Raw genomic sequence first — 15,200 nt, 5'->3', positions numbered from 1 at the left:
GGAAAAAATGTTCACTGGAAGGGTGGTCAAATACTGGAACAGGCTGCCCAGGGAAGTGGTGGAATCATCATCCCTGGAAGTGTTCAAAAAACTTTGATTTTTTGATGGGGGTGTGGCACTTGGGGATGTGGTTTAGTGGTGAACACAGTAGCTGGGTTAATAGCTGGAATTAATGATCTTAGAGGTCTTTTCCTTAATGATTTTATGATGCTATGAAAACAATGGAAAGTTGATACTTTCAGAAGTGCAGCAGCAGCAGTGATCTGCATGGGAGCCAGTGCTGCTGCATCTACTGGGGGATGCAGAGATATGTCTCCTGGACAGAGGCACGCTGAAGCAGGAATGTGCCAGCCCTTTCACAGCCCCTGGAGAGAAGGATGTGGGGAGGAATGGTGGACAGCAGAGCTTGCTGTGACTGGACATGGGCAGGCAGGAGTCAGGGGACAGGAAAGCTGGGCTTCTTGCCCTGGCACTTGTCCTCAGGTTGCAGTGAGTATTGCATTTCACATCTCTGTGTTTCTGTTCATCCTCCCACCTTTTGTTTATGATCTTTTCAGAGCTGGACTGTCTCCTAATACATGTTTATACAGTGACTAGCACAGTGAGGCCCTGATCTTGCTTGAGGCCTCTAGACATGACTGTAATACAAATGATAAATCATCATCATAAAACAGGATTGCACAGATCCATAACTCCTGTCATAACTCATGGATGAAGTGTCAGCAGCTCACAGACTTGTGGCAAGGTCAGGGAGACCATGAAGGACCAGAAGAAGTGAATCCTCACAGAAAAGATGAGATGCTGAATGGCTTTGAAATATTTTTTAATATCTGTCAGTGTTCTATCTGTGTCAGTTCACAGCTGATTTCCTTAATTGATGTCACCTCCCGACAGCCGGGAAAAGAATTGAGCCATGTATCACAGTGAAGGCAATGGTGGTCACCAAGGTGCAGCCTGCATGAAAATGTGCACATGCAGTTGGTGGATGCTTCCCACCCCTGGCTTTTGTGCTGCAGTCCTCAGGCTGTGCTGAGGCTGGCAACCACGCTTCAGCAAAAGCATTTCTTTGTCCTTTTACTGATGCCTAGATGCCCTTACTTGTGTGTCTTCTCTTTTTCCCCTCTGTTCCATGGAGAAAAGCTGTGTGGGTATGTCATGCAGGGGATTTCAGCAGGTCAGGAGATTCCCTCCACCTATGAGTCAGTTCAGACATACACAAGGCATCACTGGCCAGGGAACTGCTTTCCCAGCAGGCACGCCCAGGCAGCCTCTGGGCACATGGCTAAATTCCCCAACAGACCCATCCATTGCTCAAATCGGCACGAGTCAACAACATGCTTTACAAAAGCTGTCATCACACTCTAGGGTTACACATTTTTTCAGTGTCCCCTAACCTGTAGAGGCAAGGAGCTTGGGATACCTAGAGCATAACAGGAAAGAGTTCAGTGCAGGAATGTGAGGAGCTGATGGTACAAAACTCAGCAGTTCTATTCATTTAGAGCAAGTCAAAGAAGCATAGAAATATCTTTAAACCATCATATCTGGCAACAAGCCATGCTGTGTTTTCAGCCAAAGTGTGATGCTTTGAGAAAATGTGACTTTAGTGAGCTGAATATCAAATAAAAAAGAAGCAGAAGGGAGGGTCAATCTGTATTTACGGAAAAATTTTTATTCTTGATGAACTGAAGGATTTATGCTATTCTTCCCTGTAGCTTCATAACTTCCAGGCAACAATTCTGTCTCTACCTTATTCCTGAGATTCGAACTTTCAAAATATTTTTAAATGTTTCAAAAGAAATGTAGTCTTTAAAGCTTTCCCTGCTGTAGGATACTGAAGGCTACCCTGTCTGTCACATTTGTTTAATAGCTTACAAAACAGGGAAAACCATCTTGTTTCCAGTTATGACTGCATTGTAAAGAGCTTCTCTAGTGACTCCTGTTTGCCAGATGACATAGTTTGTAGCGAGACAATTACAATAAGGATTTTTTTTCAGAATTCATATTTTTAAAATTTTACATTTGATATTGAGTACTCTAAATGAAAGCAGGTTCATTATTCAATAGTATTGCCAAAATCATGCACACTATTGCAAGAAAGCAACCAAGCCCAGGTTCAGGTCCTGGTGTATCAGCAACACCAGAATAACTTCTCTCACTCCATCTTTGTGGAGTAAATTTCCATATTTAGGATGAGAATTGGGCCATATAGCCTTGGCAGAGCTGACAGAGTAAATCAGAAGAACACAGAGAATTAAAACAATGGAGCAGGAAGGAGAAAAGTGGGAAGGGCTGAGAAGTGACATCAAATAACGGAGATGTGACACAGGTGTGCTTTAACCTGGGCAAGGATGTGTTTTGGGTTAAATGAAACAGACAACAGCACAAGAGGCAGTTTTCCCTGGAGAGCTACCCAGAAGTAAAATGCTTTAAAGAATTTAAATTCAGAGAATGTGCCATAGTCAGTATGATAACGCATGCATTAGGCACTGAGACAGCCCAGCACAGAAAAGGATCCAGAGCAAGAAAAGGAGAAAAAATGTTCAAGAAACTGGAAGGCCAGATAAAAAGCACAAGTTTTGACAATGTGCAGGAATGAGATTTAGGAAACCTGGACACCACCTGAAAGTAAAAGACACATTGGTCTTCCTAAACAAAGCAACTAAAATAACTTGGACTGTACTTCAGTGTGATGTGAATGGGCTACTGACATGTTTAACATTAGACGAGGTGCTGCTAAAACACTGCTTGCACATTCTCATCCTTCATTTTACTCCTGGGATAATGCAACAGCCCCTGAAACATCACCACAAGGATCCCTTCTCTAGGCTGCTGATGCTTGAATCTTGCTCTATAAATGTCACATCCTGGCAATGTTAGGCCAGCACCCCATCCTCATTGCAATATTCAGACACTCTCTGAACTACCTTATTTAAATCCATACAAAACACAGCTCTTTGTGTCCTGGTTTCAGAAGACAAAATTGTCATCCTTTCTTATCCTCCCCATGGACATGTGATCCTTCCTGTAATGTCCTCCCCTCTGAGCTCGTAATTTCTATCAGGTCTTACAGCTACACGACTGACTATTCCTCATCTTGCCCAGTTAATAGCAGCAGATTCAACTTCCAGATTAATATCTGCCTCTCTTGCTTTTCTTCCCCTCATATTTAAAGTTAACCTAGTAAACTTTAAACGTGGTGGTTTTGATATAGTTAAAAAACTTTAAATATAGTTAAATTTTAACTTTTAACACAGCCAACATAGTAACAATCTTCAAAATAGTATCTTCAAAATCTCTCCTCGAAACCTGCTTCTCTTGTCATGCTTATCTGACTGTGATTAGGTGAATGTGGAATTTTGTTCCTATTTCTTTATACTTTCTACTTCTACTTATTGTTTTTTGTTGCTATATTATCTCCCCAGCCCTCAAGTAAGTTTGGAGCAAGGAGGGACTTTGAAGCCATCTGTCTGTCTGTGCAGTCACTGTACCACAAAGAAAAGTCCTCATACTATAGAAAGCCTTCACTATGGGCAGGACTAGGGATTATTTGCTCCTATTACCATCATGTCCAGGAAGACTAGGAGACATCTGTTGAATCTGTGTAATAACCCTGACTTCTATTTGCCCTTTGTCTTTCCAGCTGTAGAGACCCACCCTGATCTCTCATTAACAACATTAAAATAAAGACACTTTTGTTTTCCCACCTCCAAGCAGCTGCAGAACCTTCCCTGATCAGCTGTAAGCCAAGTCTCTTGTCCCTGGAGTCCTAATGCTTGAGAAGCCCACTAAGTGATCTTAGTTTGCAATCTGTGAAAAGCAGTGTTTTCCCTCGTGCTCCATGCCTTTCAGATAGCTTAATCTGGGATCAGCAATGGGGGGAGATGATACAGGCTGAAGTCATGGCAAAGGAATGCAAAGGAGAGAATGGCAGTGGCAGAGGAACAAACTAGATACTAGGTAATTTCATTCCTCAGCTGTATAAATCGATATTTTAAATGAAGAAAGACTTGCATGAGTTGCCCTCCCTGTTCTGGATCCCAGTGTTCCTCTTTCTTTAGTGCACTAGAGGGCTTGGACTCCTCAGAAGGCTTTTCTTGGCTGTATCAACTCTACAAGTCGTTGACACTGACAGCCCTAAAGCTGTTGGACAAGTATGTAGTTGGCAAAGGGTGGCCTCCTTAACTAACTTGGCCACAGGCACCTTGTGTGCAGAAGAGAGGTCAGATTTACTAATGGGTGCAGCACTTCAGGAGAACCCAGCATATGGTTGCTGATATTTTTGCATGCTTTCTAAGCCCTGCCAAACTTCAGGAGACTTTCCCACAGTCACTCTGTCTCCTGGAGAAAAGACATGGAGCTGTTCAGAACATGGATAATAATGTTCCCCCAAATCACAGAAAGATTGCTTGAGGCTGCCTCCAGCAGGCAACCTCATGGAAAAAGGGGCAGAAAGACTGGGAGTCAATTGCTGCCATTTACACCAGAGCTGCATCCCCAGTGGTGGGTGTGGCCTGGTCTTATTTCCATCATTTTCTTGGCAGTTTGGAGTCTTATCATCAGATAGGATTGCTGGTCAGATCAAGGATGGCTGCTGCAGCTCTGGAAGCACAGCACCAGGAGTTCCTCATCCCTGCTCCTGCTGAGACTGGGGCATAGTCCCCATCAGCTGACGCACACACAAGGACACGACCTTAAAATCACAAGTTTTAAAACAGTATTGAGGAACGCAGGTTGCTGACAGAGACTTTGAGGTAATCTAAATCTTAGGTGAAGATGAAAACTCTGTGAAGCTAGTTTCAAAAAAAGATTTGGTTTGGCCATATCTTTTACCCAGTGATTGATTAAAAGAAGAGATTCAGTGACTAATTTCTACAGGGCCTGAAATATAAGAGGTTATTAAACACACAACCCAACAGCTGCAGAATCTGGCAGACATTGTTCTCCCTGAGCATTTGGTAATAGAGTATTTCAGATGATTAAATAGCTAATAAAGTCAGAGTTTTTGCTAAGTAGATGGATACCAGCAATATTGCAGGGGTAATTATAGATTTCTATCAAAAAATTCTTGACTCAAAGTATTTATTCTCAGACTGAAGCTAATATGCAGGTCTCAGTTAAGGAGAAAATATTTTAGCCACTATTTAAAAGGTTTCCAATTTGCTCTACTGTAGTGGCTTTCAATTACAACCAATTTCAAGGTGTAAGTTTTCAGACTGAGTATTCCTTTTTTCAAGGTAAATCCTCACCAGCTGTCACATAAAACTAGTTCTTCCATTACTCATGTTCTTACGCTTTTTTGGCGGAACGGGGATCTGCATCTTTGGGTTGTTTATTTCCTTTGCTTCTTCTCAGGCATTAGACAGTTGTGATATCTGTGCCTCTGTAAAGTTACAAAGTGGTAAGAAAATGTCAGAGGAACAGAAAACAGTGTTAGGGATGCTTGCAAAAAACACCCACAGAAGAGTCCCTCATGCACAAAATTATTCAGCAAATATTATTTGCCTCTTTTTTGCTTTTTCAGCCTGTCTTTTGTTTTTTTCCACTGGTCTTCTAGATCCTTTACTCATTCTCTGTGAGGACCATTAGAAAACCAGAGTATTTTCTTAAATTTTGCATAAGCAACTACACTAGCTAATTTGCAGGCTGCAAAAAACCCCAAAACAACCAAACCTCTTTACATAAGTAACTTATCCCATTATCATAGAGGAGCATGCAACAAAGCTTGTAGTCACACTGAAGCTACTTTTTCTCTACCTACAATTATTTTTGCTTGGTTTATAAAAATGCAATACGTGTTCATTTCCATTTAGTTGAACCAACTCACATCATACAACAATGCCCAGGTCTACTTGGCTTTGCATTTCTTAATGTCACCTCCTATGTCTGCTTTACCAACCCCACAGCCTATCTCCACACTCTTTTCCTCTTTGAGACCCTGTCTTGAGGACTCATTCCTGTAAAAACATTGTAAAAACTGTGAGAAGTTAGGGGGTGATGGCTCAACTGTAGAACAATAAAAGATATTTTAAATATATATAATGAAAAGTTGTTATTGCATTTCTCTCCTACCATTTGGGTAGCACGCACAGTCAGAGAGGGTTCTTGCACCATGGATGCAAGCGTGGAGTGTGTCACAACTTACTGAAAGCTGTAGAGTTTACAGCACACCTGTGCAGGTACCTGAGTGTGCAGTATCCAACAGGTTTTGGAGGCTATTCCAATGCACATTGAACTACATGCTCTTCTGCATCTAAATAAGGTTGCCAGGTAGATTGAGAGTTAGGTCTAAGTCTGAAATTTTTATCAAAATCTCAATTTTTATGACAGAGTTCAAAGAGGATTTTTGTTGTTGTTGTTGTTTTTAATTTGGTTGGGGGTTTGTTTGTTTTTTTTGTTTGTTTGTTTTTTTTTTGTTTGGTTGGTTTTTTTGGGTTTTTTTTGTTTGTTTGATTTGGGTTTTGGGGTTGTTTTGTTTGATTCTTGTTTGGTTTTTTGGTTTGGTTTTGTTTGGAGTTTTTTATGTTGTTTTTTTTTTTTTTTAATTAGCAACCATGGAAAGACATGCTAGCTGCTAAATGTTTGCTTAAGTTTTCAAGGCACTTTCACATCATGCTGTGGTTGGAGCTAGGGTTTTGGTTTATTCCTATTTCTAGTGAAATTTGAGTCTAATAAGAGTTTTTTAACCTCTATTTATTGCACTGTCCATCAGCTAGCGAGATCTTCTATTTCTATTGTCAGTGGCGGTAAGAAATTGGTGACAAAAATTACTATTGTGGCTGTAATTTATAAACAGCTAGATGCAGAAGAAATGCAATTTAAATTTCATTGTGAGCAATATTCAGTTCTAGAGCTCTCTAATGTACAATTCATAGCTGCTTAAATTGTAGTCATTACTCTCATTCTGCAATACTGTTTGTCATGATAAAGGGAAATTACTTTTCTGTCAATTACTTCTGCAAGATTAGTTAATTTACACTTGCAAAGCGTATGGAGCAGCATCTCAGTTCCATGGAGATGTTTCTCAGAAGCATTTGGCAATTTAAAGCTTGGGGGAAAAGTCAACTTCAAAATGTAAAAAAGGGGCAGTGCATAAATCCCAAGGCCTTCTTACCCCGATGAAGAAGTAGCAGTAAAGAGTAGATAAATCACTTACAGGCTGTCAACTTCACTGCAGCAGAACATTGTACTGAGGACCCCTGGAAGAGGCAAACTCATCTTCGTTTTAGTACTGGGCGGCTAATCTGGTAAGATTTGGTATCACTGCCCCTGACTTCATGGAAGCTGCATGCAAATAATCTATATAAAACATCCAACCCTTTGGTATCTTCTTCTGCTGATATCTGTGTGTTTGTTTAATCCATGTTGGGATGGAGATAGCAAGAGCCAAGAATGTGAGAAGGAATGTTATTTTTACTTACTTGCTTGGAAATTCTGTGTGAGTTTTAGCATGCTTAACTTGGATACAAGGCATCACAGCTCCTGATCCTAGCACCATAATTTAGTGTTGAAGTTTGATGCCTGAATTCCTTGGAGGGGTGATGGAGTAACCGAGTGCAGCTGTGCCGGAGAGGCAATGCAGTGCTTTTCCACCATGACTGAGAAGCCACTTCAGGAAGGTTCCCCCTTCTCTTTCCTTCATGTGTCTCCACATGTAGATGTGGCTCTTAGGGATGTAGTTTAGTGGTGGATTTGTCAGCGCTAGGTTAATGGTTGGACTCAATGACCTTAGAGGCTGCCTTTTCCAAATATTTCCACTGATTCTATGAATGAGTGCTGGAGCATCCCCCGGGATCACTCTCACTAAAATCAGTGGGAGGAAGCAACAGTTATGTCTTCTGCAGCCTGTATAATGTTGTCAAGGGTGAGGGCATTGGCTGTGGACCTGGCAGGACATGGTACTGTTGCTTCCCAGTCTGCAGGGATTCACACCCACATATTCCCAACAGAGAGAGCAAATCTTATCTTCCCTCCATGAAAATAGTGGAAAGGCCTTTGGGAAATGCAGAGTTCATGTGAGGCCTCAGGTTTAGCATGAAGAGTGGGCATGGTTATATCCTACCTCTGCCTTGCAGCCAGGCAGGGTTGCTTAAACCGCCTTGAAGTTGAGGTCACAGGTATTTTTTTGTAAGTAGAGCAGAACAAGTGGAGCACAGGCACACCATGTAGCTGTATTGCCATGGACTATGTGCAGCTGGCACAGTACATCTTAACCTCTAGGTATTACTGCAATTAATATTATGAAATAGCAGCAGCACAGGCACCCTTGACACTGATGCTTGTGTTTAGGCATGTCAGACTGTGCTCCTGACACTATATTGGCATCACAGCTCTCATGGAGTTTTGCAATGTTTTGAACTTCTGCCAAATTCCAGCAAACACAGTCACAGTCCTTCTTCCCAATACTGCTCTCTTGAGACAACAAGGGGCACTGCATCCTTATCTTTCCTCCCTCAGACCTGAGCTGCCTGAGGTTACTGTTGCCGTACTTCGGTGTAGAATGTTTCAAAGCCAGAAATTACATAGGAGGGAGTTCTCTGAAGAGTTTACAAATTGTTTGAGGGCACCTTAATTACACATTATTTCTGTTCCCATTAGGTTTAGTGGATTTGCAACACTGCTCAGCCCAAAACTAGACTCTGCTCCAGCCACCTATAAAAAACCTGCAGAAAGTGTTAAAAAATCATGAATGTTTATGTTGCCTTTAATTATTTTCCATTTCTGTTGTCTGGATTTTCTTTTGAGATGCATTTTCTTGGCTTACATCAGGACTACAATCCTACCGTGCAAAGGATAAATCCACATTTGTTTCCATGAATTATTATTAGGTGGGCCTAAATTTTGCAGGTTAATAAAGATAGGTGTAAGGACATGAAAGGAAGTGTAAAGATATAAAGGTGTAAATATATGTATCAGGATATAAAGATATGGATTGGAATTTTTAAATTTTCAGCTTGAGACAATGGCAGATAATGACCAAAACTATTTTCAGACTTTTTTTTTCTTTGACCAAACTGTAAAATATTAGAGTCAGTCCCACTGGTTTGCCCAAAACTAGTCTTTAAATTCTCACTGTTTAAAATATACTTAATTCATCCATTTCTGTCACTACAATAACAGAACATGGAAAGGGATCTTAGCCTTTGTAGAGGGACAGAGAGAAACCATACCAGTTGCTGGTTCTGTATGACATGTAAATTGTTGAAAAACATAGGGGTTTTTATGTTGTCTAGATTTGTCACTCACAGTACTGTAATTTCAGGACATAATGCAGTGGCATTAAAAAAGCTGGGGTTTGAATGTTGAAAAATCCAGTTGTGGTTGTAAAGGTTTTGGGATCAACTGCATTTGTGATCCCTCTAATTTTTCTAGATAGAGTTTGTGGTCTGGGTTGCTCAGCAGTGCACCTTCCTCCTGCCTTACGCATTCCTCTTACATGCATAATCCCGAATGATGCATCTACCTTTGACACATGGATACACCTTTTTTCTTCTGAGAACCCACAACCAGTAATTTAACTAAGGCAATTTAATTTGCCTTCAAAACCATGCGTTAAGCATTAATTAAACTAACTTAATTTGTCTTCAAAACAGAGTATTATTCATTCATCCTACGGCACGAAACACATAGCACGAAGGGTAAAAAACATCAGAGGTACATGACTCTTACTCATACCCTCATCTTTCTCCTTGACAGCTTTTGTCCTTTCTCATTTTCAGCTTCAAGAAGCACTCGTGTAGTGTTCGCACCAGTGTTTTTTCAGTGCTTTCCTTTGCCCTGTAACTCCCTTCCTTTCACACACTCCTTCTGGACAGCTTCTCTCAGGTGACTCAAAGGCCCCAATTTCACAAAGCTTTTATAAGATTATAGTGTGATATTTCTCAGTCCTGAAAAAACAGAGATATTAGTAGTGTTGCAACCAATGTGTTATCTTTTAGGTCCACAAACCTCCTTCAATTTGTGGACTCTTTTGTATGTCCTCAACTTCTTTTCACCTGCTTGATCATTTTCATAATGCTTATTGACTAACTGCACAACAAATATCCTCATCTCACAAATGTATATGTGGAAGTAGAATATTAATTTTAAAAATAAAAATATTAGGCACATTTTTCTATTTTCCTAGTGGAACTACTTGTTCCAAAATAGTAACCTGTGATACATACCTGTTATCAGCAATAGAATGCTACAGAATACTAAAAATACTTATAAAAGTTAAGATTTTATAAAATTTTGAAGTTTTTATAAAATATTTTAATTTTTTTTAGAAATGTTTGTAATTAGGCTGCATACATCATATGAATATTTGGTAAGGTAAGCCTTGTGCCTATACAGAATTTAGTAAGTTATTTTTGATTAATAGAGTACTGTTGCTGAGAATGTGCCCACAAAGCACAAAAATATCTGAGTAGTGATAAAAAGTACTACAAAAGAAACAATTTTAGCTACAGTTCATCTGAGCCTTAGCTTCATCTAATCCTCACTTCAGTGTTAGATATGAGCACACTTCATTCTAGAGACTTGTGAAACACCAAAGAAGAACAAGCACCCCCCTGCCTGTTGTCTTTTTTGGTGTTTTTTTTCCTGGTGATACTGAGTGTTTAGAGACTTCTGGGTCCCTGGAAAGCCTCACAACAGGTAGCACTTGTAATGAACTCCTTAAAATCTGAACATGCCATGTTTTTGTTTCCCCTTCAGAGTAACTAGGAAACCAGCCTCACCTCAAACCTTATAGAGAGTCCTCCCCTCAAGATCCTTTTGTAGCTTTGGCATTTCCAACTAGCAGAGTTGAATTGCTACTGGTAAAAATATCACAGAATTCAGCCCTTTAGCTGCAGCAAGAAAGGTATAAACTAGATATTTCTGACCAGCAGCATCAGTAAGAGCTGACTCTCCCATCTGAAACATGGCCAACTTCTGCCTTTGAGATGAATTTCAGGACAGAGCCTGCAGATAGCCCCACAAAAACTGTCCTCTCTCTTTAGAGCAGGAGCTCTGGACTGTTGTAGCATGCAGAACAGGGAAATCAAAATGGTCGTGAGGAAGCCCCACCTATAACACAAAATAATCCCATTAGTCTCTCTCTGGCAAAGACCTGGGAGTTATTTTGCTGAGTTGGTGGCCATGGGAACAGTGTGGTTATCATCACAAAACAGAGGCGGAAACCAGAACTTTCTCTAGGAATGGGGAAGCAACTTCCAGGAGTATCACTAAGAGCAGCATTTTCACAGCAAGAAGCCAAGCTTCCTAAAACAATTTCACCAGTAAAAACCACCACAAACGTAAAAGTTATCAAGGAAAACCTCAAATCTTTCTGAGCAGGAGGAAGGAAAATTAGAGTAACACATGCATTTTATTGCTTGAGATATATGTCAAAGGGTTTGATGAGGTATGAAGGCAAGTAGATGGATTTAGCAGTTTTCTGCAAAACCTTGCATAGGCTGAAGAAACAAAGCTGAAGTTGGTGAAATACAGAAATACTGGTAAGATTGCTCTTTTAAACTTTTCTTTTGGAAGAAGCTGCAGGTGAAAGCAGAACTGAGAGCTGACAGGACCATTCTTCTGCTAGTAACATGCACAACTGCAGTAACTCTTTGTTTACATCCTTACCCAGCCTGCAGGGGTGGCAGCTGCATGTATTGAACCACATTCCAATTCCAGTCACACTGGAATAACTCCAGGGTCATGTCATTGACTTCAATAAAGTTATTCTTTATTCATGCTTGCCTAACTGAGAATCTGGCCCATTCTATCTAGGTAGCAATATCTAACAGAGAAAATACTGCCAAATTAAGGGAACAAGAAGAACCAGACTATATCACACGAAGAGGAAACATTTCACATTATAAGGATTATAGAAGCTCCTTAGTTTAAGGACTTTATCAACATTTAAAGGACAGTTCACTGGAAAGCATTTCTGTACATGCATAGTTTTTTTTAAGCCCCATTTGCCATTTTAGAAAATGGAAATAAAATTGATTTTAACATTATTGAAATAAAAATACTGTGATTTGTTCAACACAGCGCACTAATTCATTGTATATCTATGAGGAGCAGTCTGGATTAAGACATCTTCCATTTAGGATTTCCTCTACATCAATCAAGAAGACCTCTCTGGCTGAAATATGTTGAGTTTCGTGATTTTCTCTGTGGGAGCATTTTTCTGTTGGTGCCAAATTCAGCTTTGTGAAAAACACTGTGCTTTGCTCTGTTGGGCAAACCCAGGGTGTCCCTGTTGTAGTCACCAACAAAAGACAAAGAAAAGGAATGAAGATAAGGGAAATTTATCATTACTGTGTTATTTCCAATAAATTCAGATTCATTCAGGCCATGGCTTGATGATACAGTAAGTCTGACTGCAGAGATCCCAGTGCTGTATCACAAAAATCTGCAGCCAATGATGTAAGAGTAGCAAAACCTATAGATTTACTTCAGTAGTTAATTTGTTAAAGAAATATTGACATTTACCTCTTAGCAGGCAGTGGACTGAATTGCCTGACCACCGCTTGTACAAAGTTGGTATTGTCCCATGTTATGTGCTCTGACTAATGCAGCAGAAATGCACTTGTATGCCCACACCTCATCTGGATGCTGTTTGTGTTGCTGCATAATCTGGAGGTGCTCAGATGGAGAATAAGTGGTGGTGGATCCACCAGGGATGAGGTTTCTGCCATACCTAATTAGCAATAACATGCCACTTATTAACACTTTTCACATAACCTTTGGATTTCACCTGGATCCAACAGAATATAAATGTATAAACTCATGCAACACACTTGTGAAGAAACCGAAACATAAAGTTGCCTGCTTACTAAGGAAAATATGTGGGAAATTGGGAAGGGTGCTGGATTGTTTCTAGTACATAGAGAGAGTTTAAAACAGATTTTTATTTTTTTTTTTAGAGCTCGTATCTCAGCTTTTACTAACCTCAAAATGAATCAAGAAAAGTTGCAACATATAGCACTTTTCACTCAAGATTGTATATAAAACAATGCCATGAGATGACAGAAGTAATTTTAGACCATCCTGGACAGTTCCCATAAGGAAAATATCATAAACCTGAAGTTGCAAACTGCCTGCCTGTCAGGTTTGGCCTTCTAATCTGGGTATCAACACCTAGAGTTCTCCCACAGAAATCCATTTCATTATTCCCATGCAAGACAGAGCAAGTTATTAATGTTTCGGCTACAGGAATGATCCTCCTGTGCACTAGTAAGTGTTATTTCTGTAAATCTGCATCATAGTGGACAATATTGTCTTAAACAAATTTCCCACAATCATCACTAATTGGCCAGCTTTCTAACACCTGGTACCAACAGATTTTTCATCCAGTGAGCACAGTGCCACACAATGGTAACAGCAGGTTTTTACCTAATCCCTCTCCATACACAAGCAAACATCAAATGTGCCTGTGACAAAGGCACACAGACCAGCCTGACATTTGCTGATAACTCCCAGGAGATTCTCCCTCAGCTCTTCTGCTCAAACACATTTTCCAGTGGAAAAGATGATTTGAAATAATTTCCACCTAGACTAATTACATTCACTGAAAAGAGCATCCCCCTCCTCCTCAGTATACATTTATTAGTCTAGCCAAAAATGCAGCTAAGACTTTGTGAAGTTTTCCAAAGCAATAATTATTTAATCTTAGGAGAATTTGCAACAGCTTGCTCGATAATAATAAGTTATGCAGATATATGTACTTCATGCAAAGTTGCACACACAGACAGACACAGAGTAGAAAAAGAAAAAAAAGTAGGCGTTTAAAACTGCTGTTTAAATTCCACTCACAATTTTGAAGTCTAAGCATAAAACTTCTTGTTTTGCATCTGTAGCTCCAAGCTGTCTGGAAAGATAATGCAGTCCATCAGATATCCTGGTTTTGTTTTCTTGCATAAAAATATCATCTGTCACAGGCACAGGAGCTGACTTCAAGGACCAGCCCCTTCTGCGAAGCACACCAATCGGGAGATTCTGGGAGCACATGTGGAATGCTGCTCGCCTCTGCGCAGGTCACGGCCACGGGCAGCATCTGCTCTGTGGGACACGGCTGCCAGATGAACTCGGGTGTCAACGAAATACGGGGCTGGGGGTGCCCCGGCCCCCTGTGGATGCCCGGCCCCAGCCCAGCCGCTGCAGGTGAAGCGGAGGGCTGGTAGGAAGTGCGACCTTGGCTGCAGGAGTGAAGGCAGAGCCTTTCACAGAACACATCAGTGCCACTGGTCCTGCTACACCACCCATAGGGACACCAGAGCCTGAGGCCAAGAACTCTGCCTTGATCCTTTGGGCATTGTTCTTTACTGTTTTAAAAACAATACTTTCATTTACCATTATATTAAATGCTTCTTCACTTTTTCTATTAATGGGGTTAGAATAACCCCACTTACAGCTTTTTATTCCAAACCCCATCCCCAGAAAACCATGCCTGTGGAAAAGTCCTGGGTGTTGTCAGTCCCTCGTAACAGTGGGGCTGGCAGTGCTCCTAACCCCGGGGGTCATCCTCACCTGGTTTTTTTCTCCCTTTCCTGATGCCACAGGTCTGACTGCCAGCAGGCTCCCTGCTCCTCCTGCCTCTGCCACAGCTGCCCAGCTCTGTTGTGCAAGCTCCCCAACTGCGACTTTACTCTGTAGATGTCAGTCAGAGAGGTCATTTTCTTCTTGCATCTGTTTAACGTGGTGACATTTAAATGCAAACTGCTTAGAAATCATATTTAGGGACATACACCCACAGCTTCCCCTGTCACTGTGTGCTCAGACCTCTCACAGAACCACGAGTGAGAAAAATATGTCCATTAATGAGGGTTGGAAGTGCAGCAGGAATGCTGCAAAAAACCCAGACCGTACATAGGTGAGTGTGAGGAACTGACATCTGTAGATCTGTTTTCACTCCTGGAAGCATACGTGCAAGTCATAACATGCTGGGAAGGGAAACCAGTAAACACACCAGTGCAAAAGCCATGCCTTTTCCAGTTGAAGTAAGATACCTAAAGGCCTTCTCACCTTGCACCTTTCATAATCAGAGTGGTGGCTTTATTACTGCAGAGTAGCTGCTTTATTTGATCAAATGGCCTGATTTTGGGTTCAGGGTGCAAGTTAGAGTGGACTGGCTGTGATAAAAACTGCTAGCTCTAATCTGTGAATAATTTGCTGGTTTAATTAAATCAATTTTGTATCTAAATTCTATCTTGATCAGTAATTCAGTA

The 15,200-nt window shown here is 40.8% G+C and overlaps 1 protein-coding gene across 2 annotated transcripts in view; it reads right to left on the bottom strand.

The window, feature by feature from the left end:
• The window catches only part of STARD13 (StAR related lipid transfer domain containing 13), a 292,627-nt gene extending 278,694 nt beyond the window's left edge, over window positions 1-13,933 (bottom strand). Inside the window, exon 1 of one of the 2 annotated variants that reach the window (XM_051778837.1) lies at window positions 13,789-13,933. The gene's annotated coding sequence lies outside the window, so the exon portion shown is untranslated. The remainder of the gene's footprint in view (window positions 1-13,788) is intronic. The other variant, XM_051778838.1, reaches the window with a different exon arrangement.
• Between the last annotated feature and the right edge of the window lie 1,267 nt (window positions 13,934-15,200).

The sequence above is a fragment of the Manacus candei genome, unplaced genomic scaffold, assembly GCF_025592945.1.
Source record: "Manacus candei isolate 608988 ecotype Guabito, Panama unplaced genomic scaffold, ASM2559294v1 h1tg000014l, whole genome shotgun sequence".
In the NCBI taxonomy this organism is placed as follows: Eukaryota; Metazoa; Chordata; class Aves; order Passeriformes; family Pipridae; genus Manacus; species Manacus candei.
Note: the sequence above shows the minus strand (reverse complement) of the source record. Positions and strands in the feature narration are given on the sequence as shown.